Source organism: Pinus tabuliformis, chromosome 1_2 (assembly GCF_031772625.1).
Source record: "Pinus tabuliformis cultivar Carrire ecotype Pingquan chromosome 1_2, CPIR1, whole genome shotgun sequence".
Taxonomy (NCBI): Eukaryota; Viridiplantae; Streptophyta; class Pinopsida; order Pinales; family Pinaceae; genus Pinus; species Pinus tabuliformis.
The window spans coordinates 1,327,347,382-1,327,374,371 of NC_142298.1; positions in this window are offsets into that span (position 1 = coordinate 1,327,347,382).

Genomic DNA, 26,990 nt, shown 5'->3' on the forward strand with positions numbered 1-26,990 from the left:
TCGAGGGTGGCAGGGGTAATAGCCCGCCCCTCACTCCATTTTTAATTTTTGTTTTATACCATGGTTGGGATTTAGGATTTGGGGTGGCGGGGTTGGTGGCTCACCACCGTTTTATATATATATTTTTATTTTTAAAACAACCATTAGCCACTTTAGAAATTTTATCGAAACTGGAGGTTACTGGACATGTTAAGTGTCCAACAAATTTTCCCAGAAACGAATCAAATTTCGATGCTGGAATCAACCAGTTTGCTACCTCCTTAGTTTGCCACTTGTCTATGTCAATCCTCCACTTTCATTGGATCTATATCCTCCACATTCACACCATTGGGATTAGGGTGATGAGCACTTCAACCTGATGTTGAGTTTATCAAAACATTTCCACTTTGAATTTTGAGCCTTTTATCCATGTCACTTGTACTTTAGAGATCCACCTAGATCAATGTTGGTCCAGATCATCTATCTCGAATTGAGAATGGCGAAGAATTGACCAACATTGAAGAATGATTTCTTGATGCATAGCTCTTCACGGTAAGGGTTGTTGATGAACATTTTGCAGATATTATTTATTTTTTGACTACTGGACTAACCCCTATGGAGTATACAATGCAACAAAAGAAAGAACTAGTAGTAAGAGTGGCAGATTTTTCTCTGATTGTTGGGCATCTATATAAAATGGGCCCTGATGAAATATTACGCAGATATGTCCCTGAGCATGAAAGACATAGTATTTTGGTAGAAGCGCATGGTGGTGTCACAGGAGGGCACTATGTAGGAAAATAAACCGCGCAGAAAATTTTGAGGGCAGGACTATGGTGGCCCACAATGCAAAAGGATTCTAAGGAATATTATAGTGCTTGCAATTTTTTCCAAAGTACTAGAATACCATCACAGAGAGATGTATTTCCGCTGAATCCACAAGTTAATTTGCAGGCTTTTGATAAGTGGGTGATTGATTTTATGGGGCCAATCAATCTGCCAGGCCATAAGATTGGTGCGCGCTACATTATTACTACGATGGATTATCTGACCAGGTGGGTTGAGGCACAACCAGTAAAGGGATACAAAAAAGACACTGTTGCACACTTCATATTTTAGTATATATTGTCGAGGTTTGGGTGCTCGAAGATCCTGATGAGTGATAGCACGCTTCCTCAATAGCACTATTGAAGCATTAACAGAAGAGTTTCAGGTACATCACTAGAAGAGCATGCCTTATCATCCTCAGGTGAATGGCACGATTGAGGCTTTTAATAAAATTCTAGAGAACGCTCTGACGAAGGTTTGCAACGTCAACATGAATGCTTGGGATGTGCACATACCTGCAGCGTTATTTACATACAGGACTACTTGCAAGAAGCTGACAGGACGAACTCTATTTAGACTACGGTGTGGACATGAAGTTGTAATGTTGATGGAATATATAATACCCATTCTTAGAATCTCACCAGTCATAAATATGGAAGACAACGATATTATGGAAGAAAGATTGGAACAAATTCTCATGCTAGAAGAAGATCATTTTCTTACAGGATTTCACCAACAAGTACAGAAAACTCAGAAAAATTCATGGCATGATCGACATATTAAGCAGTGAAATTTTAAGAATGGAGACTTGGTTTTGTTTTATGATAGTAAGTTCGCACATTTCCCTGCTAAGTTCAATATGCATTGGCTAGGTGTTAAACACTATTTTGTCACACCTCTTGCACTTCCGTGTGACATACCTCGAAGTGCTCGAAACATGACAATTATGTAGTGTACTCATTCATATATGCATCTTAGATCCTCCCTAAGACATTGATTGGAAAATGCCTTGAGATTCCCCTGAAGGAAATAGCTCTAAAATCCTAATTTGAGAATCTCTTATGAGATTGAAAACCGGGATGGTCGCCTATTGCATTATACACGACCTGCAATGCCATCGCTTTGTTTGCTTGTATACCCATGGTGATCCCAAAAAGGAGATTTTCCCAAAGAGGATGAGAAGATTCGTGATCTAGAAGCTTCTAGAGCAGCGAGCTGGAGGTTGTTCGGCATAGATGAGGTCAAGTTCTCCTAACTTGGCCTCTTGGTCTTATCCCTATGATCTACCACCTTGAGATGAGGGCTCACTCCTATCTTTGGAGAAATCCTAACTCCCTTTCCCTACCTATATATTCATCCTCCCCCATTCCAAATGGTTGGTCTATGTCTATTTGCACCCTTATGCTCAGATTGTGCATATATGCTACTCATTTGGCTTTGAGAAGGAGTGGTTGGAGAGCTTAGCATGGATTTGGATATTCATTCAAAGAGAGTTTATCAACATCAAGGCTTGGTTGTATGCTTCCCCTTATTTTCTATTAATATACAACTATTGTTTCATTTTCCATTGATGTTTATGTTCATGTATCATTTTTCTTAACATTCCTTGATCAGTTAAGTAGGTTTCTTTTGAATATGTTGTTTGTATTTGCATGCCTTGTTGTGTTTTGATCTCTTGTGTAGGGGCATAAATGCTATGAGCAGCAGGAACGAGCTTGTGACGCAATTGATTCAAGGTCTTCAACAAAGGAGAACGAGATAGCATCAGAACGAAGTAGGCCATCTTCTTCGTTTCTCTTTTCAATCGTAACCTAGGAAATTTTATGGTAGATTTTCAGTTAGGTTGCTAGTCCCACTCATTGGGCTAGAGGGATCATCTCTATCCACAGAGAGTATTTACCTAGACAACAAAATGGTGACTCCACTAGGGAGGTTATAACCCTTTCCATCCATTCCTTCAATCAGATCCTATGACTAGTTAGGCCAACCATCGATTTCTCAACTTGTCTACATCAATCTAGCTTTATACCATCACTAATTACTACCTTAGAGTGCTAAGTTTGGATTGTTTCTAGGAATATTTTTTTTTCTTCCCATATTCCTCACGCATCGCAAGTTTAGATCTAACAGTTGTGATGGCATTGCAAGTTTTTACTTGTACAATCACGATGGAAAAAAATCTTCACTATTTGATCGCACTGAAATCATCACTACTTTTGCTATACAAAGTAGTGATGATGACCTCGACCGTCATGTAATTGTCTATGAAAATTAGCGATGATTAGGAGGTATGTTATTTCTCTGTGTTAATTGTAAAAAACTAAGTCAATCATTTTCTAGATGTTTGTTGGTGGAATTATATGTATTTTAATTCCAACATTGAATTATTGAATCTAAGATCGTAAGACTTAGAGATGCAAGCACAAGAAATGCATGACTAGAGCCTATTCTAGCCTATGCTAACAATTAACACTATAAAAAACTAATCACTAAGGATTATCACTTGTCACTAGATTGTGGGAATCTAATGCTTATCAGGTTTCGAACCACAATCTTTCTTTACCAATAGATGACGTTCATGTGGCTTTATATATGTAGCTTAATAGGTCTTGATACTTCAGCGATTTTAATCCTATAGTGATTAAAACCCATTAAACATGTTGCAAAAAAAGTAAATTGCAGAAAAGTAAATTTCGACAAATATAAGAAAAAGTGTGTGAGGCAAGTAAAGAAAACAAGGCAATAAACTACAAGAAATGCGTTAACAAACTATCAAAAATAAATGCTAAGCAGGCTTAGAGATATATTGTAGGTTCTTATTCATTGTAGGAATCTTTTTTCAAGTAGCTACAAAGCTCCAATAAATTAAAGAATCCTAAACTACAAACTACATATTTCTTTAATATTATGTTCTAGTACAGAACCTAGTACCGAATTAAGTACAGAAAGGCTGGAATTTGAAATTTTGAATAAGTACCGAATTAAGTACATAAATTCTATAAATTGAAAAACTGAATATTAAAACGTGTTAAGAAACCAATTTAATTTTGTTTGACTCTTTAAGCTTGAGAAAAAGCAATTTGAATTTGATCATAATGCATTCTACTTAACAAATCTAAAAATAGAGCAATACATCTAATACTAGGTGAAATACAAATCTAATGAAAAATTGAAAAGAACATCAAATAAAATATTCAATCAAATGGAATTGACTTCTTAAACCTAAAGAGAAGTACTAAACACTAAATTGGAAGAATGAAAGTGAATAGATCTAAGTTGTATCTAATATAAATTCATTGCAAAATAAAACTAAATTGCTAGATGTAGGACTAGTCTACAAAACACATGAAGCATAGCAACACTTACCCACACTGAGGTGCCCTTCCCAGGAGGTTATTTCCGCTAATAAAATTGAAAATCAAGCTAAGAAGATGTACCACAATTCAACACCCATCAATTATTTATTCACTTCAAAAATCCTTGTTACAAATCAACTCTCTAAATCTCTCAAAAAACTAATCATTGATCTCCTCTATTACAATAATGAACAACCTCCTTTCCTATGCTCTTTGAGGCTTTATTTATACATAAAATCCATTGATTAAGGATAATATCCAATCCCCTAAATTCAGAAAACGAATTTACAACTTTAGAGGAAAATCTCATAATTCTGATTTTGTGTAATTTTATACAAATTGGAATTAAAGAACCAACCATATCTTCTAAAAAATGATTTATTTTTAGGATACGTTTTTGTGAAGCTTAACTTGTTATATTTTCAAGAAAAACATCTCTTGGAATTTCGTGATTCAATTCCTTGGTCTCGTAAATTGTTCCCAAAGATGGCTATTTAGATTTTTTGCCAATCTGGATTTTGTAGAAATTTTGTACAAAACTACTTCAAAGAACCACCTGTAACTTTTAAAATGTATTGAATTTTGGGAAATTGTTTGAGATAAAAGTAAATTGTTAGGTTTTGCAAAAACCCATTTTCCATATTATTGAGATTTGTCATTATATGCACGTAAATCGAGGTAGAACATGGTAGTTTCAAAACTGTTACATAATTTTGGTTGTAGCTTAAATCATGTGCTAGGATCCCACGTGTGAGTTGGGTATATTCTAAGGACCCAATCTCCATATTATTGAGATTCATCATTATATGCACATAAATCAAGGTAGAACATGGTAGTTTCAAAATTGTTACATATTTTTTGTTGTAGATTAAATCATGTGCTAGGATCCCACGTGTGAGTTGGGTATATTCCAAGGCTTGTACTAGCATATTAGGTCCATTTGGCACCTAATTTACCCTTCTAGAGAAAATAAAAACATATTTTATAATTTTGATTTTTTTTCCCTCCATTCATGCAAGTGCAGAATCAAGTAACGAATTGTTCATTTGATACATAGATAGAAATTTTCATAGTGGAACATGCTCCTTTGCCACAAAACCACATTAGTAAATTGTCATTGATAAAAACGATATTAAAAACTCATTTAATCATTAAAAATACAAGAAATCATTAATAATTAACTACAAGGTAAAATGAATGCAATTAGTGAAAATTGGTAATATAATGGTTATGTAATATGTTGTAAAGGTATGAATATGGCTTGTAAATGAAAGGTTTGGATATCCAATATGATAACTCTCACACGGAATGAGTCGATCTTGCAGACAAGATAGACCTTCCTAGAATCTAAAGAAGACCTAATGACAAGCAAACCAACCAGACACTATCTTTCTCCAAATATGCTTTGATAAACAATAGCAAACAAGTGTTTTTAGGGCCTACCTTTGGTCCAACGCAAGCTTGTGGATGCCCTCGCTCCTTTGATCCAAATGAGTTCCTTTTCACGAATCTGCAAACACAAACAAGGCAAACAAATTAAATAGCACCTGAAAAGCCAATTCCATAAAACATATTTAACATGAAAGTCAAGGAGTCCATGAAACAAATAACATAAGATACTTGTTGAGAAAAATGAGTTTGATTGTATTAATTCAAAAGAAGAAGAACTTTACAACCTTTGCCTTGACGCTGTACAAGATCCTCCCAGGGTCCAACAAGATGTCTCCTCTACTTTGACAAGTTTCACTCACTCTCCAATGGAACCAAGAGGTATGTGATCTCTCTTCTCAAGCTCAACCAAAGAGTCTTAATTTCACCAGCATTTACCCTCAAAATGTTCAGCTTCTAACCTCTCTAGTCCTCACCCCAATGCATGTATTTATAGTGCAATGGAGGGAAGTTACTAGGTCCTCCTTCAAAGGGATAGCTCCTTTAGTCAAGGGATTAGCTCCTTCTCTTTTTGGATGCATGAACCACCTCAGAGCGAACAATCCACATCAAAATTCCTTCTAGAAAACTCTAGAATTAACCCAAAGTGAGTTTTTTAAGATAAAACTTGCGCCTTTTGACTTTCGTCGGGGTCCGCACCTACACCGTTAGGGACAGAGCGGGTAGGTACGCAGCTTTTGTACACAGAAGGTGCGGGACCGCAGGTGACCATGAGAGAAAGTGCGGAACGCGAGTTATATTGATTTTTAATGTCTTTCTCCCATTTCCAAAGCTTGATTTGAAGAGCTGAGGTCTTAGACTCGGTTAGGAGGATAGTACAAGTGATGATAGACCCATACTGACTGTAAATAACCATAGTGATGATATTTTTGTGTAACAATAACATATCTAGGGCCGAAAATCCCCCCATGCTTAAGACTTTTCATGCCCCCATGCAAACAAAATATGGATTAGGAAGGGACAATGGATGATATAAGGTGATGATGACGATAATATTTGTATGAATGTGGACTTGGAAACTAGAATATGCATTAATGGATTTCGAAATGGGGATTTTAGTGGTGATTTAAGAGAGGTGAATATTATGGAATAGGAAGTGGTTAATCATCAAGATTCCTTAAATTTTAATGAGCTAAAGAGCCTTTAAACATGTTTTACCTCAAGTATACCTTTCAGACTTTTGATTTGTACTACAGGCTACAATGGAAGTTGTATGAAGCTGAATATGAGGCAGAGTAAGGCTACAAGTCTGGAATGATCTAGAAGAGCCGGAGTTGATGACTGCCAATCTAATATGTTGAAGGAAGTTGAAGAGAATGAAATGACGATGCTGAAAATATCCCAACAACCACTCCCCCATGCCCAAGGTTTTGCATGTCCTCATGAAAACAAGGTGAGGTACTGAAGAAGTGAGGAGGGTTCCTGAGATGGAGCTAGTACAAATGAACCTGAAAAACAAAAATACAAGACTGAAGAGATGAATAATGAACAAAAAAAAGGCATCTCATATTTATTAAAATGATGCAAAGCTAAAATGAAGCATAGAAGAAATTTCAAATCACTCATTACATATGGTTTCATCAATCTTTAACAATTTTATGCTCAAGAAAAAGAAATCTTTTATATATTTAAGGGGCTCTCCTTCTTTGTAGGTAGGATGCTTTTTATGATAAAAAAAAATGATGAACCAATGAAAAAATAGTTATTACTAACCAAATCCCAAAGTCTTATAGTCATCCAAGTATTATAGATAAGCTTTGCAGTTGAGTTTTATTAGTTCTTTATGATCACAAGTCCCACTTCTAGGACAATTCAATCTTAGATATAGTATGAAAAACCAATAATAGAGAACTCAAGGTCACCTTAAATCCATTCTTTTGCAGCAAATTTATGGAGTTGGTTTTTACCCTTGACTTCATCCACACATGCTTCCTTTTTATTGCAACACTATAAAATAACGATCATACATGTAGAAAAAATCCTTTGCTTGGTTGACAGTTCTTTAGGCAGAATGCCCATTTCCCACGAGCATCCATAGCCATGATGGGTTTTCTTAATGATATCACACGTTAGTACCCGCTGCCAGCAGACATCCATAGCATCAATGAGTCAACCTCTTAAACCTATTTTACACTAAAGGCTCTATTGCCATGTTTCCTACCATTTTAGTTTTATATTATGGATATTTCTTTTGCAATTGGTAGATGGGGGAGAGGCTTTTGAAAGCCCCTTAAAGGCATAGGATGACACCTTTCAGAGTGACTTATATTACCTGCATAATGTCTTAGACGCATAAGGTACTTATAGGTACTTCAAAGGACATAGCATGAATGAGTCATTTTAATGTGAGATGGATGAGGCTAACCAAAGAATAACCAAAATACACCTAAAGTCCTCCTAATCATAGTTTGCATATACACTTTCAAATTTAAAGTAGTGTTCCACTATGAACAAAGACTTCATTAACTCTCTTGCAAGTCTTAATAGAGATGCTCAAAGATCATGCTTTGGTGTTACGGTTATAGTATTCAAGTTTCTTTTTCATCGGTATCATTGTATGGACCTTTTAACTTTGTTTTAATCCCCTTAGTATGCATTGGTAACTATATTTTGAGCAACTATTTTGTATTGATAATTAGAAATATATATGAATAAGATAAATGAAATTCGAAACAAAGAAAAGGTATATTAGCTATGAATAGTTTGGAATTATCATTCAATTCAAATTTTATGAAAATGATTGCTTATATCATCTTTGTAAAATAGCAGTCTTAAAACAGATAAAGCATGAATGCATCCTTTTTAATAACTTAAGGAAAAAGGAAAGATGTCATCAAATACTCCCCTAAGTGTTCCATTCGGTTGATGAAGATGTATTTTCCTCTTTTGAAAATATTCTTCCAGTATTTAAGCATCTCAAATGAACAATATCCTTGAATCCTGCTTTTTCTTGCAAAATAGAAAATTGGTACCAGAATTCTCGATACTGGTTAGATGAAATATAGTACTAAACAATTGGTATGCAATACTAGATGATGTTTCTAGGCAATCATTTCCAACTTTAACTACAATGCCAAACATAATGGTCATAACTTGCTTTATTAAAAAGAAAAACTAGAAACAAATCTAACTAAAAAGAAATAATAAGTGGGAAAGAAAAGTAATAGTTGAACCATGTTGCAGTTGGAAATAAGACTGTGTGGCAATCTTCATTAAAATAATATGCAGTTGAAAGAGACCCCAACAAAAATATGCAATAGGAACATAGATCTCCCATTTTCAACTAATTACTTTTTAGCTATTAACATCCCCACTTATTGAAAACAAATGAGAAAGATGTTGCACTATATGTTATAACTAAACTAACTACTATATGCAACATTTATTTATTTATTTATTATCCTACTCTACTTGAGAAAATAAATTCCTCTCCTCAAGTATATGAGTATTTCCAATGTAACCATGTGCGTAACAAGTATAAAAATGTATTCATACTCAAGTTTAGAATGTAACCTTCATTTCATACTTGAGTATGAAGAACTAGTTGTTTTAATGATGATGTCAAGAAGTAAGGAAGAATGAAAGAGTGGTATGACCTTACAATTTCTTGAAACCAACTTTCAACAAAATCAAAATTCTCTTGGTTTACCTCGTTATTTGGGTCATTTAGCATATCCTCCTTTACCATGCCATGCAGATCTTCTAGCATTAGATGATTATCCTCTTGTATGCTTAGAGGATCTGTAGATAGGCATGTTGAAAATTCTTCAATCTCAAGTTCTAATGGTTGCTCTCCATTGGATGTGGTCCATGATTCTTTAGTTTCTTCGACAATATTGCAAGGGTGGAGATCTTCCTGTGATTCATGGATTTGTTGTTCTTTTATCACTTCTGGAGAGGCAGATAAGTTCTTGACTGCTATCAAGATTTGTTCTTTATGAGAAGTAAATATCCCATCTGCTGCTAAAATTTGAGAAAGTTCTTCCAAACTCTTGATCATCCTTGAATATTACTTTGTTGGTTGTTAATCCCTGTCATGCACATGGATTAGTGGATGGAATTCTTATTAAAAATCATAAACAAATAAGAAGGAAACACACTTGAAACAAAGGCAAGCAAACCAATCATGTACTCAAAGTGTCATCATGTTACTAAGACCCCGTTGTCACCAACCTATCTGTTTTGTTGAGCAGTAAAAAGGATCTTTTTAACCTCCATTTACCCTATATTAATTACCAATCTAAGCACAATTTTTTATCTCAAGAGTGTACTCAGTCTGAGGCGGTCACTTGTCAAGAGTAATGCTAGTAGTATAGTACTTTTACAAAAGTAAACAAATGTTGGAAACAAACTATAAATGTAATGGCAAGAAACTTAAATTCTTTGTAACTAGATCATAAACTTAAGAAACTACAACAATCATCAGTCAAGGATGCAGTAATGATAACTCTTTCCTTTGTAAATTGATGCAAATGAAAATCAATCAAAGAGAATATCTCCAATTTGGGAACTAGACAACAATAGTCAATGTTCGCTACAGTTGCAGATCGTTCTGTTCACACCAAAGAAAATACCTGAAATGAAAATTCAATTAATAGAAAAAGGAACAACAACTAATCTATTGAAAAGATCGAATAGCAAAGCTTAACCTACAGGAATGAATTAAGCAGCAATCGTAACCGAAAGGAATTGAACAACAATCTTTAACTAGTAAATGAATTGAACAACAATCCAAGAATGGAACGGCAAGCTTAAGTAAGTCTATGAAATATTGAACAACGAACTAAATCAAATGTAAACACACAGTGAATCTAGAATGATGGAATCAGTAATATGAGTTTAGCATAATAAGTATTAACCACAGTTATAAGGGAACAACAATTGTGATGATAATGGAACAGTAATCTGAATGAACAACAATCACAATTATAGGTAAATCGTAGCTAAATGAACAACACTACCAATATGTAAATGAATAGCAATGTTACTCTGTAAATGAACAGTAATGTCAATCTATAAATGAATAGCAATGCCAATCTCTAAATGAATAACAATGTCCAAATCAGAATGAACAACGTAACCTTTTCAGTTGCAAATAATAATCTCACTATTCAAATACGAATCCAATATAACAAAGAAAGTAAATGAAATGTCAAGGAACAACAGATTACTGAATAAAGTAGGTAAAGGAAATCAAACTACACACGACTTGTAATCAGAAAATTATGATACAGAAAGCAAGTGATCCACTAGGGCTGGGCCCTTAGCCACCAGGGTCGCACTGTTGCGGTTACTCCAGACTCAGATAATGGAACATCAACGAAGTTTATGTATTGATCATAAAAACAAAGTTACAATGATCGCTCTTTAAAGAGAGTCGATTATCAAAGTTTAGATTGCAACAACAAATTCTATAAATAAAAAACAATCCACCACTTGGGCTTGCAGCGCTGTCCCTTTTTTACAGTGGCCAGGCGGAAATACCAAAAATACAAGTATCCTCAAGGTAGCGATCCCTCAAGATCAAAGGATCATGAGGGAATCGCCAATCTTCAAAGTTTATATTGCAACAACAAATTCTATAAATAAAAAACAATCCACCACTTGGCTTGCAGCGCTGTCCCTTTTTTACAGTGGCCAGGCGGAAATACCAAAAATACAAATATCCTCAAGGTAGCGATCCCTCAAGATCAAAGGATCCTGAGGGAATCGCCAGATATTTAATCTTCAGTTATCTCTTCATCCTATTGCACTGATATTGCGTTTCTTCTTCCTTTTCCTAGCTCATGTGCTCTGATCTCGATTTCCTCATCTGGATGCGGTTTCCTATCAAAGGGACAGCAGTTGGTTCTGCCTTGTCTTTTCCTCTGAAATGGCAATCTTCCATTTTCTTCATTTTCTGCATAGAAAAAGGCAACAATTATTCATTTTACATTAATCACAATTCCCCTTAGTTCTATCATAATCCTTTATCATATGCCCATCTTAGAATGTAAAGAAGTTATGAATTAAAGGAAAAGATAAAGAAATAAGTGGCAATTACATACCTTTTCTAATGCTCAACACACCCCCTTGCTTACCCTTTTTCATGCCCTCATGAAAACATTGTAATTGACATGCAAGGTAGTTAGGGAATAGGCTGGAGAAGGATTTTCAGTCAGTGGTCTAAAACCATGATTTCTAGCTAAGACTTCAAAAATATGCCTTGTCTGACCTTCAGACAATTCATATAAGGCTCTATATCCTGGTGTAGGATACCAGATGATTGGACTTCGGAACCTACAGCCTAACCAAGACAGGCCTTCTCTCAAGATGAGGTCACCATAGATAACCAAGCGGTCAGTAGCTAGCTTAAAATTCTCATAATTGAATGGCTCTCTGTTTTGGATATTCCGATTGGAAGTCTAGTATCGGAATTTGGCTACTGCTATGGCAAGGTCTTTGATGGTTAGGAAGTATTCTACCCCTTGTTGGATGACTGTTGTGTGAATAGGTCCCAATGTCTGGATCACACCCTACGTTCTCATTAAGCTCTTATGTTTATTCCATAGTTGCAATGGGTTTCTAGGTTCACCCTTACCCACAAATCTAACCCATTCTCCTATCTCTGTAAGGTATTGTAGGCTTTAGGCCACTTTATCTGGTTGACAGCAAAAGAAATAAATTCCTGAAGCTGGATATCACCCACAAAAGGGCTAGGGTTCTTTTTTGTTTCTCCATCTAACACAAGATTATGCAAATAAAACTCACATAAAAATCGGTTGACTTTCACCCCGTAATGCTTACAACAGTTTATGAAATCATCAATAGTTTTTATCTCTATAGGAACTCCTGCCTTGACAGCTTTAATTTTCAATTGTAAATATCTTTCCATAAAAAAAAAGCATAGCTTTTGGCGGGTGCCCTACACGCTAGAACATCAGTATACAGAGAACATAAGGTATCCATTTGATTCATAACTGTGTCTAGTCTATGGGTTACCTTTTTAACTTTTTCCTCTGCCCTTTGCCATCCATCGAAGGCCTGGCTTTCTGATGCATTGATGTTCTTTAGCTGTTGTTGTAACTTCTGATATTTCTCTTAAGGAAAAGTTTCCTCTATGAACTTTTCTATCGTCTGTTGGGCCTGTGCCAGATCTTTTTGCAGCGTTACTATCCTTGGGTCGTTATTCATCATGACATTTTTGGGCTGGAGATCTACTTGGATCTCCTTATTGCGACATATGGTTTTTATAGTCTATGTTTCCTTCTCACAAATTGTCTGGTTGGTTGTAATGCTAGAGGACACTGCCTCTGTCTAGACTTCCTTATCATAGACTGGTGTCTTTTTTGTTTGCGCTTCTACATTTGTAACATCGACATGTTGTTCCTTGCGGTCCTGAATAATGGGTTTGACTTGAGTCCTCTTTGTCTTTTTCTTATGGGGTTTTGCTTGGGTGGCTGCACGCTTTGCTCCAGGGATTCCTTTTGAGCTTTTCGCTAGTTTTAGGACTCTTATTTGTTGTCGAAGTTGTTTAATTACATTAAGCAATCTCTTTTGTTCCTTTCGCAACTTTTTAATTTCATTTGTTTTCTTAGAAGGAACAATTGTTTCTTTTCTTGGGCCTGGGCTTTGTACTTCAGGGATTATACCCTCGCCTTGGCCAATTTCCATGTTTCCTTCTTGGAACACTTCTTCAGTGTTCTGTTGATCAAGTTTTTCAGAGATAGAAACCCTGGGTTGATCTGTTGTCTCCTGGGCAACTTCTTCTTCTACTTCTTCTTTGTCGTGCATTTCTTTGGGTGTATTCTGACTGGGAACACAATGTTCTTGAGATTGTTCTTCTTCCTCCTCCTCATCACCCATCGCCCTAGATGCACTCTTATCATGAGCAGAGTGTTCCTAGGGCCGTTCTTCTTCTTCCTCCTCGTCACACATCTCCTCATATGCACTCTTATCATGAGAAGAGTGTTCTTGCAGCCCTTCTTCGGTATGGGGGTTGAGTAGGTTGTGAGGTTGGACATACTCACCCATATTGGCCAAAATTTGGGCCAATTCATCTTCTTGCAGAGGGTTTTGCAGTGGACTTTCGCTGCATTGCTCTGCTTCCTCCCCTTCTTCCTTACCAGATTGCTCAATTTCCTCTTCCGGTTCTTCTTCTTTGTTTTCTTCTAATTCTTCTTGATTCTCCCCTCCTTCAAGTTGTGGGGGTTTCTCATCCTTTGAGTCATGTATTTCTACAAGCTAGCTACTGTTTCCCTGGGAATTTCCCAGCATTCCTCTGCTTCTTGCCAACTGACAGATTGTCTTCGTTTCGGTGGTCTAATTGATGTGCTAGCAATGTGCTTTTGTTTTGGGGCTAGTAAGGCCAGTCCCCCATCTATCAAGAAAACCAATTCTTCCCAACTACTCTGCTGTTGGGCAAGATTGTAACTGACTATCAACCGAATTAAACCATGATGGCTTACTACTGATTCTACATGGCGAGATTTTCTTATACTTCGGGCAACATCATGCAATAAAAAATTTAAGAACGCAGGCAAATTCACAACACATTTTTGCTTTAATACAGCTAACAGTTTGAGATGGCATGGTATTACCACGTCTTTTTTGCCATCGCAAGTGATGTAGCTTTGGATAATTCTGGCCAATTCTACCCAAGGCTCTCCCAGGGTTGCCAGCAGGACTCCTTTTCCTTTGACAGTAAGGTTCTGCCCTTCGTCCCGAAAGATGGTTATAGAGTCTTGTAGTCTCACCTTTTTCAGGGTCCATACAGGTCCAATGGTCGTCAGTCTTGGAACTTCAGCAATTATCTCATTTGTTATGGCTATTTGTCCCCCTCTCACCATGGAATGATTTTCCTGCAAATTCTGCAGAAATTTAGTTGCCACTGTCTCGTTAGATTACTGTAGGCGGATAAGGTAGGTTATCCATCCTGCCCTTACTAAGATTTCGCGTGCAGCATCAGAGACCATTAACACCTGTGGCTCACTGTGAATTGATATTCCTCCCATTTTGTTCAGGCTTCGCACATTGTAAAAAACACAGAGACGACGATGGAATAGCAAACTGTTCAAATTTTAGCTCACTATTAAAAAAGCATAGAGAAGATGATGGAACAGCATGTTGTTCAAACTTTAACTCATTGTTAATTTTTTTTTTATAGATTAAAACACGGAAATGGCGTTGGAACAGCAAGCCATGCATATTGGGAAATACGATACCGTTAGACTTGCTATTCTCGAGTTTTGATGAAGTCATAATACCTCCGAATAATGAGCTAACACGTATGCCAGTGAATTATGGAGATCACTTGTGCCCCCCTGAAATGTGATAGGCCATCCTTGGCCGTCAAATAAAGGAGCAGCATGCTGAACTCCAATCGTACAGTGGAATAAAGGAACAACGTATAGATATATGACATGTTTACAAAACTGAGCGGATTACCGAAATTGAGGCTTATGATGGGAATCGCTAATAAATATGGAAATGTCATGATATGATGCGAAAAATAAAGGATAGGATAGCTAACGTGAGTAAAATTTCTTATGTGGTCATTATCCACTTTAACCATCATGATTGATTTGTAAATGATTTTCATGTATCAAAGGTTCGAAAGGGTTATATGACATATTTGAAATCACTATAAAGATATAAGAAGAAGGGCTTATAATGACTATTGGTGTATGAAAAATATGACTTCAATACCATCAATAGAGCTTTGTTGCCCACAGGTGTCCATAACCTTGACAGAGTTGCTTATTTCACCCTTGGAACCATAATCCTTTGTGTATGCCTAGGAAAGTGTTGTGCGATGTCAGAATGGAGGCCATTGTGCTGGCTTGGTAACTAGATGAATCACAATGCCATTCACCATGAAGGAGTGAAAGGTGGGCAGGCCGGCTCGTCATGAGACCTCCTGTTCCAAGGAATTTTTATTTTTCTAATGTGCCTCTTGGATCATATCCCTAGTGTGGTGGCCATAGTGGGAATGCCACTTCACTTTCTTCCTTATGATCATGGTAGGTTGGCTCTTGATGAGACCCCCTATCCTTTATTTCACAAATCATGTTAGTAATCATATAGATATGTATTTTTCTTTTTTCTTTTCTTTCATATAGCACTTTCCTATTTATATACAAAGGGTGTCTCAACACTCCTTAAGAGTAGGGATGGTGGAAGAAGTATGAACATCTCAATAGAGGAAAATATGCCCTTATTCTTATTCAATAATAATGATCAAAGAGAATTATGGGGTTTTAGAAAGAACCATCATGATAAAAGTAATCAATCAACTTGGTATTAGTGAAAATAAAGACAACAAAGTGATATAAATAGTTGTGTCCTTCCCTCTTTTCTCTTATCAATTCAAAGCAATTTCTTTAAAGATGATGATTTTTCTTTGGTCTGCTGATTTCAGTATCCTCTGGTTTTTGTATTCTTGCATAAATGTATAGTTATTCCTTAAATGACCATCATTAACAAAAATCCTCTAAATGGTGAAGCACACATACACACAAAAAGAAGAAAAATGCACTCAAAAGGTGTTGTTCTTTAGATGGAACAATTGTTGTTTCTTTAGAGGGACAGCAAAAGAATATTTGCACACAAAAACCGCAGTTCCTTTAAGAGGAACAACAAGCAAAAGAAAAAAATACTTGAAATTATTGTTCCTTAAAAGGAATAGCAGTTGTCCCTTAATCGGAATAGCAAATAAAGTAAGCGTGAAACAAAAATGCGGAAATTTTGTTTCTTTGGAAAGGAACAGTGAAAAACGAAAGTGTTGTTCCTTCGGAAAGGAACAACAAAAAATGAAAGTGTTGTTCCTTCAGAAAGGAACAGCAAAAAACGAAAGTGTTTTTCCTTTGGAAAGGAACAGCAAAAAATGAAAGTGTTGTTCCTTTGGAAAGGAACAACAGAAAATAAAAGTGTTGTTCCTTCAGAAAGGAACAACAAAAATGCGGATGTGATGTTCCTTCGAAAAGGAACAACAAAACGTGAAAGTGTTGTTCCTTCGGAAAAGAACAGCGAAAAAAATGAAAATGTTGTTCCTTCAGAAAGGAACAGCAAAATGCAAACGTGTTGTTCCTTTGGAAAGGAACAACAAAATGTGAAAGTTTTGTTCCTTCGGAAAGGAATAGCAGAAAGGCAAAAATGTTGTTCCTTTGGAAAGGAACAACAAAATGTGAAAGTGTTGTTCCTTCGGAAAGGAACAACAAAACGGCGAAAATTTTGTTCCTTCAGAAAGGAATAGCAAAATGCAAAAGTGTTGTTCCTTCAGAAAGGAACAGCAAAATGGCGAAAATGTTGTTCCTTCAGGAAGGAACAGAAAAATGCAAAGGTGTCGTTCCTTCGAAAAGGAACAGCAAGATGTTGAAAGTGTTGTTCCTTCGGAAAGGAACAAGATAATGCAAAAAAAATGAAAAAAATGCATAAATCTGTATAGAAAGTAATTTATACAAGCAGAACAGAAAAAGTTATGTACAAAATTTAAAAGAAATAAAATTACTTAGTGAACCAAAGGTGAGGAAGAATTCTCTTCCTCAGCCAGAACCTGCATGTCAGAATCTTCCCAGAGTTCCTGGTAAAAGGATTCCTGAGTAAGCAGTTTATGGTACAATCGCACTCGGTGGCCATTTTCTTTAAAGGTATGTCCATATCCATCAATAGTAGTTAAAGTAATGGTGTCATTGCCATGCAATTTCTGGATTTCATAGGGTCCAAGCCAGCGAGTCTGAAGTTTTCCCAGAAAATCCTGAAACCTGGAATCGTATAGGAGTGCCCAATCTCCTTCATGGAAGATTTTCTTTTTGATCAGGGCATCATGCCATTTTTCTCTCTGCTGTTGGATTAATGCATTGTGTTGAAGAGCCGAGAGCCTAATTTCATCTAGCTCATTAATTTGCTATAATCTATTAGTCTGGGCCTCATTTAAATCTAGACCGACCTCCTGTGTTGTTCTCAACATTTGTATTTCGAACTCAGTTGGAAAGATGGGTTCCTTTCCAAATACTAGCTAATATGGTGAATAACCGGTGGTATTTCTCCACGTTGTTCAATATGCCCACAAGGCTTCCAGAAATCTTGCAGCCCAATCACGTCCGTGTGACGCAATGGTTTTTGTCAATATTGCTTCTATCACTTTATTTGTGCTTTCTACTTTGCCATTTTCCTATGGGTGATACGGAGTGGTAATTTTGTGTTGAATGTGATAATTTTTTAACATTGTAGTGATTTTATTACCTGTAAACTGTGGTCCTCCGTCCGTGATTATGTCTCTTGGGAGGCCATATCACACAAATATTTGGAACAAGAAATGAATCACAGAGTCCTCTATAGCTCTTGGAAGTGCCTCTACTTCAACCCATTTGGTGACATACTCTGTTGCTACCAAAATATATGTTTTCTGGTTTGACGATGGGTTGATCGGACCAATGAAATCGAGCACCCAATGCTCAAATGGTTCGATTACTAGTTGTGGGTTTAAAGGCATTTCGTCGAACTGTCCAGGGCGTCCCGCTCTCTGGAAACTGTCACAGGCTTGAACAAATTTCTTCGCGTCTTTAAAGATTGTGGGCCAGTAATACTCTGTTTGAAGAACCTTGTGACTAGTTCTTTGATCTATGAAATGTCCGCCACATGATTCGTCATGACAGGCTTTCAGAATGTCAATCGTCTTCACGGACGCATCTTCTAATGTGCATCTCTTCCCCTGTATGAAATAGGTAGCCCCCAATCCAAGAAAATTGGGTGCTACGTTGCACAAATTGTTTTCGTTCATTGGCGGTCAGATGCTTTGGTAATTTTCCTATTGCTAAATAATTTGCAACATCAGCATACCAGGGTGTCTTGACAATAACAAAAAGTAAATGTTCATCTGGAAATTGATCTTCGACTGTTGTTGCATCCACTAGCTTCAACATTCGTGAGAGAAAATCAGCTACAGGATTCTCTTTCCCAGGTTGATCTTTTATTGTGATGTCGAATTCCTGCAATAAAATCAACCATCTTGTTACTCTACCATTTGTAATAGGTTTATTTGCTAAATATTTTATGGCAGAGTGATCTATATATAAAACAACAGGATATCCAGTGATATAATGCCTAAATTTATTTACAGCATGTATTACAGCTAAAAATTATTTTTCAGTAACAGTATAGTTTAACTCAGCAGGAGACAAATTCTTGCTAATATAATAGATTGCATATGGTTTTTTGTCTTCTTCCTACCCAAGGACTGCTCCAATAGCTGTGTCTGAAGCATCTGATGAAATTTGAAATGGCAGGTCCCAATTTGGGCCTCTAAGCACTGGGGTTGTTGACACAAGCTTTTTCAGATCCTCAAAAGCATGGTCGCATTTATCTGTCCAAACAAAATCAACATTCCTAGTTAGTGTGTATAAAGGTGTATCTATTTGAGAAAATGCTCTATAAATCTCCTATAATAACTAGAGAATCCAAGAAAACTGCGTACCTCTATTTGTGTGGTAAGAGTAGGTATTAACAAAATTATTTGAATTTTGGCCGGGTCTACCTGTATTCCAGTTGCTGAGATATAATGACCTAGGATGAGTCCTTCAGTCATCATCATATAGCACTTTTCATGGCTCAAGCAGAGCCTAGTGGCAATACATCGTTGCAGCACCCTTTCCAATGTGTCTAGTGTTGGGTCGAAATCATCTCTGAATGGTGTGAAATCATCCATGTATACTTTGAGCCCTTCATTTATTAAATCTGAGAAGATGCTAAGGATGGCCCTTTGAAATGTGGCAGGGGCATTGCATAGGCCAAAGGGTAGGACTCTGTAGGCAAACATTCCCCAAGAACAGGTAAAAGTAGTTTTGTCTCGGTCTTCAGGGGCAATCTGAATCTGATTGTACCCACTGAAGCCATCCAAGAAAGAAAATAATTTATTTCCTGCTAATGTATCTAATACCTGATCAATGAATGGAAGGGGAAAGTGGTCTTTTTGGGTTGCTTTTTTTAATTCTCTATAATCTACACAAATCCTCCACTTTCTATTCTTCTTTGGCACCACTACTAGTGGAGAGACCCACTTGCTATCAGCGATCAGATAAATAAATTTTACATCCAAAAGTTTTTGAAATTTAGCTTTCACAATGTCTTTCAGGTGAGGGTTGAGTCTCCGTTGGGGTTGGCGAATGGGTCTTGCATCCTTTTTTGTATAAATGTGGTGTGTACATAGCTGGGGGTCAATTCCCTTCATGTCTGGATAATCCCATGCAAAAGCTTCCTTGTATTTTCTCAGTAGTTGGACCAGCTTTTCTTCTTGTTTAGGAGTCAGGTTATTATTGATGTTCAAGGTTTTTCCTGGCTCAATCTCTATAGTTTTGTTGTTTGAAACAGAGGTAGTGGGTATTGTTTGATCATGAGTGTCTTTGAGAGGATCTTCTTCTAGTTCATTGTCAAATGCTACCTCTATCATGTGACATTGTACACGGGATCTGGATTCAGCTTGGTTAATGAAGTTGTTAATAACATCATCCTCTGTTTGATCTTTAAAATCGAGGGCATCCTCTATGGTTAATGGGTATCTAATGTTTTCTGTGAGGAATGATATAGGATGTTTGTTAGTTTTTATTATTGTTACACTTGGCTGGGCTAGAGGGTATAGGGCTAGATTTTTTATATTACTTCCTCTAGTTATGGTCATACTGCATTGTCGGCAGCCAATGTAAGCATCAGTGGTCGCAAGCCAAGGTCTGCCTAAAATTAACGGGTGTCCATTAAGTCGGTTTTTGGGATTTATTATCATAAAGTCAGCAGGATATTCCCAGGAATCAATAGATACCATGACATCATGTAGTTTACCTTATGGCCTAACTACTGATCAATCAGCCAGTTCTAATAAGGTGGAGGTTGGTTCTACTGACATAATGCCTAGTTTTTGATAAGTGATGGTTGTTAAAATATTAATTGCAGCCCCTAAATCAACTAAGGCATTTGAAAAGGTTTGTCCATTGATTTGCACTGTCACTATTGGATTTCATGGATCTTCATATTTGACAGGTGCTTCTCTTCCTGATAACATATTAGATAGGGTGCCAACTACTTGGACTGTTGGGTTATTTGTTATTCTCCTCCTTGGTTTTTTTATACATAGCTCTTTGATGGTCTTTGCATATATTGGAGTATCTTGGATAGCTTGGAGGAGTGGGAATTTTATGTACAAATTCTTTAGTTCTCCCAAAATATCAAAGTCAGGATGTTCTATAGGGCACGGTATGATTAATCATTCTGGGAATGGGGGAGAAGATGTGGTTGCTTGGTCATGAGTCTGCTGTCTAACCACATCTTCTTCTTGTAATGGTTTTTCTGCGGGTAACACATTTTTATCTCCCTCAGTTTCTATAATGCGCCCAAACCTTAATTGAAGGTCGTTGCACTCCCTTAGATTGGTTTCTAGTTCTGGTGTTTCGATTATTTGAATGGATTGAACTGGTCTGTTATTTGGGTTCGATTTCGATTGGGCTGGGAGTTGCAGTCTTAATTTGGACTCGAGATTTTGTTGTAGTGATGGCAATGTAGGTTGAGGGAGTGGAATGGTTCCTGCTAGTTGATTCATTTATCTTTGCTAGTTTTTCTACCAGGCTTGACTCTGCGAAGTGAGAGGGGACCATTGTGTTGGATATGCATTGTTTTGCCAATATGGTGGAGCATAGGGAAAATTTGGCCAATTAGATTGGCTTGCTTGATTCGGTCATGGTGATGATGAAGGAAATGGTTGTTGTGACCAGTTTGAGAAGGGAGGTTGATTTTGCCTCATTGTATTATATTTTTTAGCATGATATTGTGGAGGCTGGAAAGAAGAAGATGGTTTGGGGAACATACCTGATTTTTGTAGTTGCCATTGACGATGTTGATTAAGTAGGTACACCAGTTCTGATTCTTCTTCCATTTCCTTGTATACTTCTTTCAAACTAGGAAGTGAGGGGCAATTCTCCGTAGAGTGGTCTTTTGTACAAATAGCACAGACTTGAACTGCATCTAGTGGGTACTCTTTGTGGTTGTGTTTCTTTCTGCATCTGGGGCAGAATATTGCCAGATTTTGCTCTGCTTCTACTTGTTTCTATTTCGCTTGCATAATATCGAGCTGCGTTGTCAGAGTCCCCAATATATCAGTTTTGAAATTCTCCAGTAAATTTCCGATTTCTGTGTGAGTCACTCCTTCTCTAGAGATCTTGTTGTCCCTTGAGAACCTGTCATGTTCCGCTAGTTTTAGCCTTGTGCTACCTCGCGAACTCCTGATACATAAATCAATGATGTTAGCAAAATCTTCTTGATAGATGTCTCCTTGTCCCATAATATTTAGTGTTTCAACCCATTGTTCCTTCATGCATTTAATTAATGTTGTTTTTAATACATTATCAGGTAAGGGTAATGATGCATAAGGAGATCTTTGAAGATTATACTGAAAAAATTCAACATATTCTTACAATGTCTCATTAGGTCTAGCTACCATCTGAAATATTTCATCCTTTAACTCTCTAGACCTACAATAATCCTGATATTTCTTCAGGAAAGCACCTTTTATCTGATCCCAGACATTTATAACACCTCCACCTAACCCCATAAACCATCATAAGGCGGCCCCTTTTAATGTAGAGGGAAATAGCTTCAGCTTTTGGGGATCAGTGGTATAGTCGTACCCCCAGCACAGCACATCAAATTCGAACAAAAATGTGTCTGGATCTTCTAATGTTAGGCCATGGAATGTAGGGATGTGCTGGAGAGGAATGGCCTTCATAGGTGCATTAATTGCAGTATCTACAATTGGATATTGCAGTGTGGAGGTTTCGGGGGTTTGCTGGTTCTGGGCCATTTGGTCAAATATGTGCCAATAACCTTTTGGGATTTCTAGGAGGGTATTCCTAGGCTAGCTAGAAGGAGAGAGAATGGCCTTAACAGGAATGGCATTAATAGCACTTCCTTTGTCTGGGATGATTAGAGTTCCTTGTTGAACTAATGTCTAGGGGGATTTTATCTCTTGAGGTTCTTCAGCTTCGTTCTGGATGATTTTTATAGCACTTCCCTTATTTGGGTTGCTTAATGGCTGAACTATTCCAAGAGGAGATCTTGGTTCTTCAGTTTCCCCTATTTCTCCTCTTCCCTCGCAGAGATTACTAAGGTTCCCTTCTTGTAATGATTTTGGGCTAGAATTCTCAATTTCTTGAAAATATTGCTCCTCTGTTTGGCTGTGCACCTCAGCAAAGGCTACATATGGTGATCTTGTGGCCTGAAAGGAACTAGTAGGTTGTCTAGAAGTAGCTTTTCTAGGTCCTACTGAAGGTTGAGATTCTGCTTTTTTAATAATTTCGTCTATAAAGGTCGATCGGCCAAGGGTCACTAACCCCTTAGCTTTATCAGGCTTGGGTAGGGGTTTAAGATTCTTTTCAGGCTTTTTCTGCTTAGTCATGCACACAAATCAAATGCTTATTTCTACCCAAAATAACAACAAATCTGCAGGAAAGCGTGCGGGGGAGCAAGGTTGTTACATGCTCCATACACAGGTTCTTACCTTCCATTTTTAAAACCCAACTCTCTCCTAGTAGGTACTTACACTACTCTCGAAAAAAACAAATGGCTACACTCTTCCCTGGCAACAACACCAAAATGTTGAGCAGTAAAAAGGGTCTTTTTAACCTCTATTTACCCTACATTAATTATCAATCCAGGTACAATTTGTTATCTCAAGAGTGTACTCAGTCTAAGGCGGTCACTTGTCAAGAGTAATGCTAGTAGTATAGTGCTTTTACAAAAGTAAACAAATGCTGGAAACAAACTCTAAATGTAATGGCAAGAAACTTAAATGCTTTGTAACTAGATCATTCACTTAAGAAACTACAACAATCATCAGTCAAGGATGCAGTAATGATAACTCTTTCCTTTGTAAACTGATGCAAATGAAAATCAATCAAAGAGAAGATCTCCAATCTAGGAACTAGACAACAATAGTCAATGTTCGCTACAGTTGCAGATCGTTCTGTTCACACCAAAGAAAATACTTGAAATGACAATTCAATTAATAGAAAAAGGAACAACAACTAATCTATTGAAAAGATCGAACAACAAAGCTTAACCTATAGGAATGAATTAAGCAGCAATCGTAACCGAAAGGAATTGAACAACAATCTTTAACTAGTAAATGAATTGAACAGCAATCCAAGAATGGAACGGAAAGCTTAAGTAATTCTACAAAATATTGAACAGCGAACTAAATCAAATGTAAACACACAGTGAATCTAGAATGATGGAATTAGTAATCTAAGTTTAGCATAATAAGTATTAACCACAGTTATAAGGGAACAACAATTGCAATGATAATGGAACAGTAATCCGAATGAACAACAATCACAATTATAGGTAAACCATAGCTAAATGAACAACAATACCAATCTGTAAATGAACAGCAATGTTACTCTGTAAATGAACAATAATGTCAATCTATAAATGAACAGCAATGCCAATCTGTAAATGAACAGCAATGTCTAAATTAGACAACGTGATATGATTTCAGAATGAACAACATAACCTTTTCAGTTGCAAATAATAATCTCACTATTCAAATACGAATCCAATATAACAGAGCAAGTAAATGAAATTTCAAGTAACAGCAAATTACTGAATAAAGCAGGTAAAGGAAATCAAACCACACACGACTGTAATTGGAAAATAATGATACAGAAAGCAAGTGATCCACTAGGGTTGGGCCCTTAGCCATAAGGGACGCACTGCTGCAGTTACTCTAGAATCAGATAATAGAACAACAACGAAGTTTATGTATTGATCATTAAAACAATGTTACAGTGATCACTCTTTAAAGAGATTTGATGATCAAAGTTCAAATTGTAACAGCAAATTCTATAAATCAACAACAATCCGCCCCTTGGGCTTGCAGCGCTGTCCTTTTTTATAATGGCCAAGCAGAAATACCAAAAATACAGATATCCTCAAGGCAGCGATCCCTCAAGATCAAAGGATACTGAGGGATTCGCCATATCTTTAATCTTCAGTTATCTCTTCGTCCTCTTGCGTTGATATTGTGTTTCTTCTTCCTTTTCCTGGCCCATGCGCTCCGATCTCGATTTCCTCGTCTGGATGCGATTTCCTGTCAAAGGGACAACAGTTGGTTTTGATTTTTCTTTTCCTATGAAATGGTGATCTTCCATTTTCTTCATTTCTGCATAGAAAAAGGCAACAGTTATTCATTTTACATTAATCACAATTCCCCTTAATTCAATCATAATCCTTTATCATATGCCCATCTTAGAATGTAAAGAAGTTATGAATTAAAGGAAAAGATAAAGAAATAAGTGGCAATTACATACCTTTTCTAATGCTCAACAACATAAGTTAGGATTCTCTTCTTTCCATGAATCAATCTAAAGGAAAACACACTTGCAAAAAAAAATAAAGAAAATGAGGTTTTAGATCCTACCTTTAATTCTATGCATATGAAAAAGAAACTAGAAAATCAATTAAAAACAACTAGACTTTGAAGAAACCCCACCATAGTGGATGTGTGGCTCTTCGCTCACATCTTACCATCTTTATCTGCCCTCTAGTTACCCTAAAACTACGATCACATAGAAAAATTGTGAAATAAACTAAACTCTAATCCCTTTAGCACCTCCCCAGCAATGGCGCCAAAAAAATTGGTGGAATTATATGTATTTTAATTCCAACATTTAATTATTGAATACGAGATCGTAAGAATTATAGATGCAAGCACAGAAAATGTAGGACTATAGCCTATTCTAGCATGTGCTAACAATTAACACTATAAAGAACTAATCACTAAGGATTATCATTTGTCACTTGACTGTGGGACTCTAATGCTTATCGGGTTTCGAACCACAATCTTTCATTACCAATAGATGATGTTCATGTGGTTTTATATATGTAGCTTATTAGGTCTTGAGACTTCAATAGTTTTAATCCTATAGTGATGAAAACACATTAAACATGCTGTAGAAAAGTAAATTGCAAAAAAGTAAATGTCAACAAGTATAAGCAAAAGTGTGTGAGGCAAGTAAAGAAAACAAGGCAATAAACTACAAGAAATGTGTTAACAAACTATCAAAAATAAATGATAAGCAGGCTTAGAGATATATTGTAGGTTTTTATTCATTGTAGGAATATTTTATCAAGTATCTACAAAGCTCCAATCGATTAAAGAATCCTAAATTGCAAATTACATATTTCTTTAATACTCCATTCTAGTACAGAACCTAGTACCGAATCAAGTACAAAAAAGCTGGAATTTCAAATTATGAATAAGCACTGAATTAAGTACGGAAATTCTGTAAATTGAAATTATTAATATTAAAATGTGTTAAGAAACCAATTTAAATTTGTTTGACTCTTTAAGCCTGAGAAAAATCAATTTGAATTTGATCATAATGCATTCTACTTAACAGATTTGAAAATAGAGCAATACATCTAATACTAGGTGAAAAACAAATCTAATGAAAAATTGAAAAGAACATCAAATAAAATATGCAATCAAATGGAATTCACTTCTTAGACCTAAAGAGAAGTATTAAACAATAAATTGAAAGCATGAAAGTGAATATGTCTAAGTTTTATCTAACATAAATTCATTGCCAAATAAAACTAAATTCCTAGATGTAAGACTAATCTACTAAACACATGAAGCATCAAAATACTTACCCACACTGACGGTCCCTTCCCAGGAGGTTAGTGCTGCTAAGAAAATATCAAATCAAGCTAAGAAGATGTACCACAATTCAGCAACCATCAATTCTTTATTCACTTCAAAAATCTTTGTTACAAATCAACTCTCTAAATCTCTCCAAAAACTAATCATTGATCTCCTCTATTACAATAATGAACAACCTATTTTCCTCTACCCTTTGAGGCTTTATTGATACATAAAATCCATTGAGTAAATATAAGATCGAATCCCCTAAAGTCAGAAAATGAATTTACAACTTTAGAGGAAAGTCTCATAGCTATGATTTTTGTATAATTTTATACAAATTGGTGTTAAAGAACCAACCATATCTTCTCGACCATGATGTATTTTTTGAAGATGTTTCTATGGAGCCTAACTTGTTATATTTTCAAACAAAAAAATCTTGGAATTTCCTAATTCAATTCCATGGCCTCAGAAATTGTTCCCAAAGATGAATGTTGAGAGTTTTTGCCAATCTAGGTTTTGTAGAAATTTTGTACAAAATTGCTTCAAAGAACCAATTGTAAATTTTAAACCATATTGAACTTTTGCAAATGGTTTAAGATAACAATAAAATTTTAGTTTTTTCAAAAACCCATTTTCCATATTCTTGAGATCCGCCATTATATGCACGGAAATTGAGGTACAACATGGTAGTTTCAAAATTGTTACATTTTTTT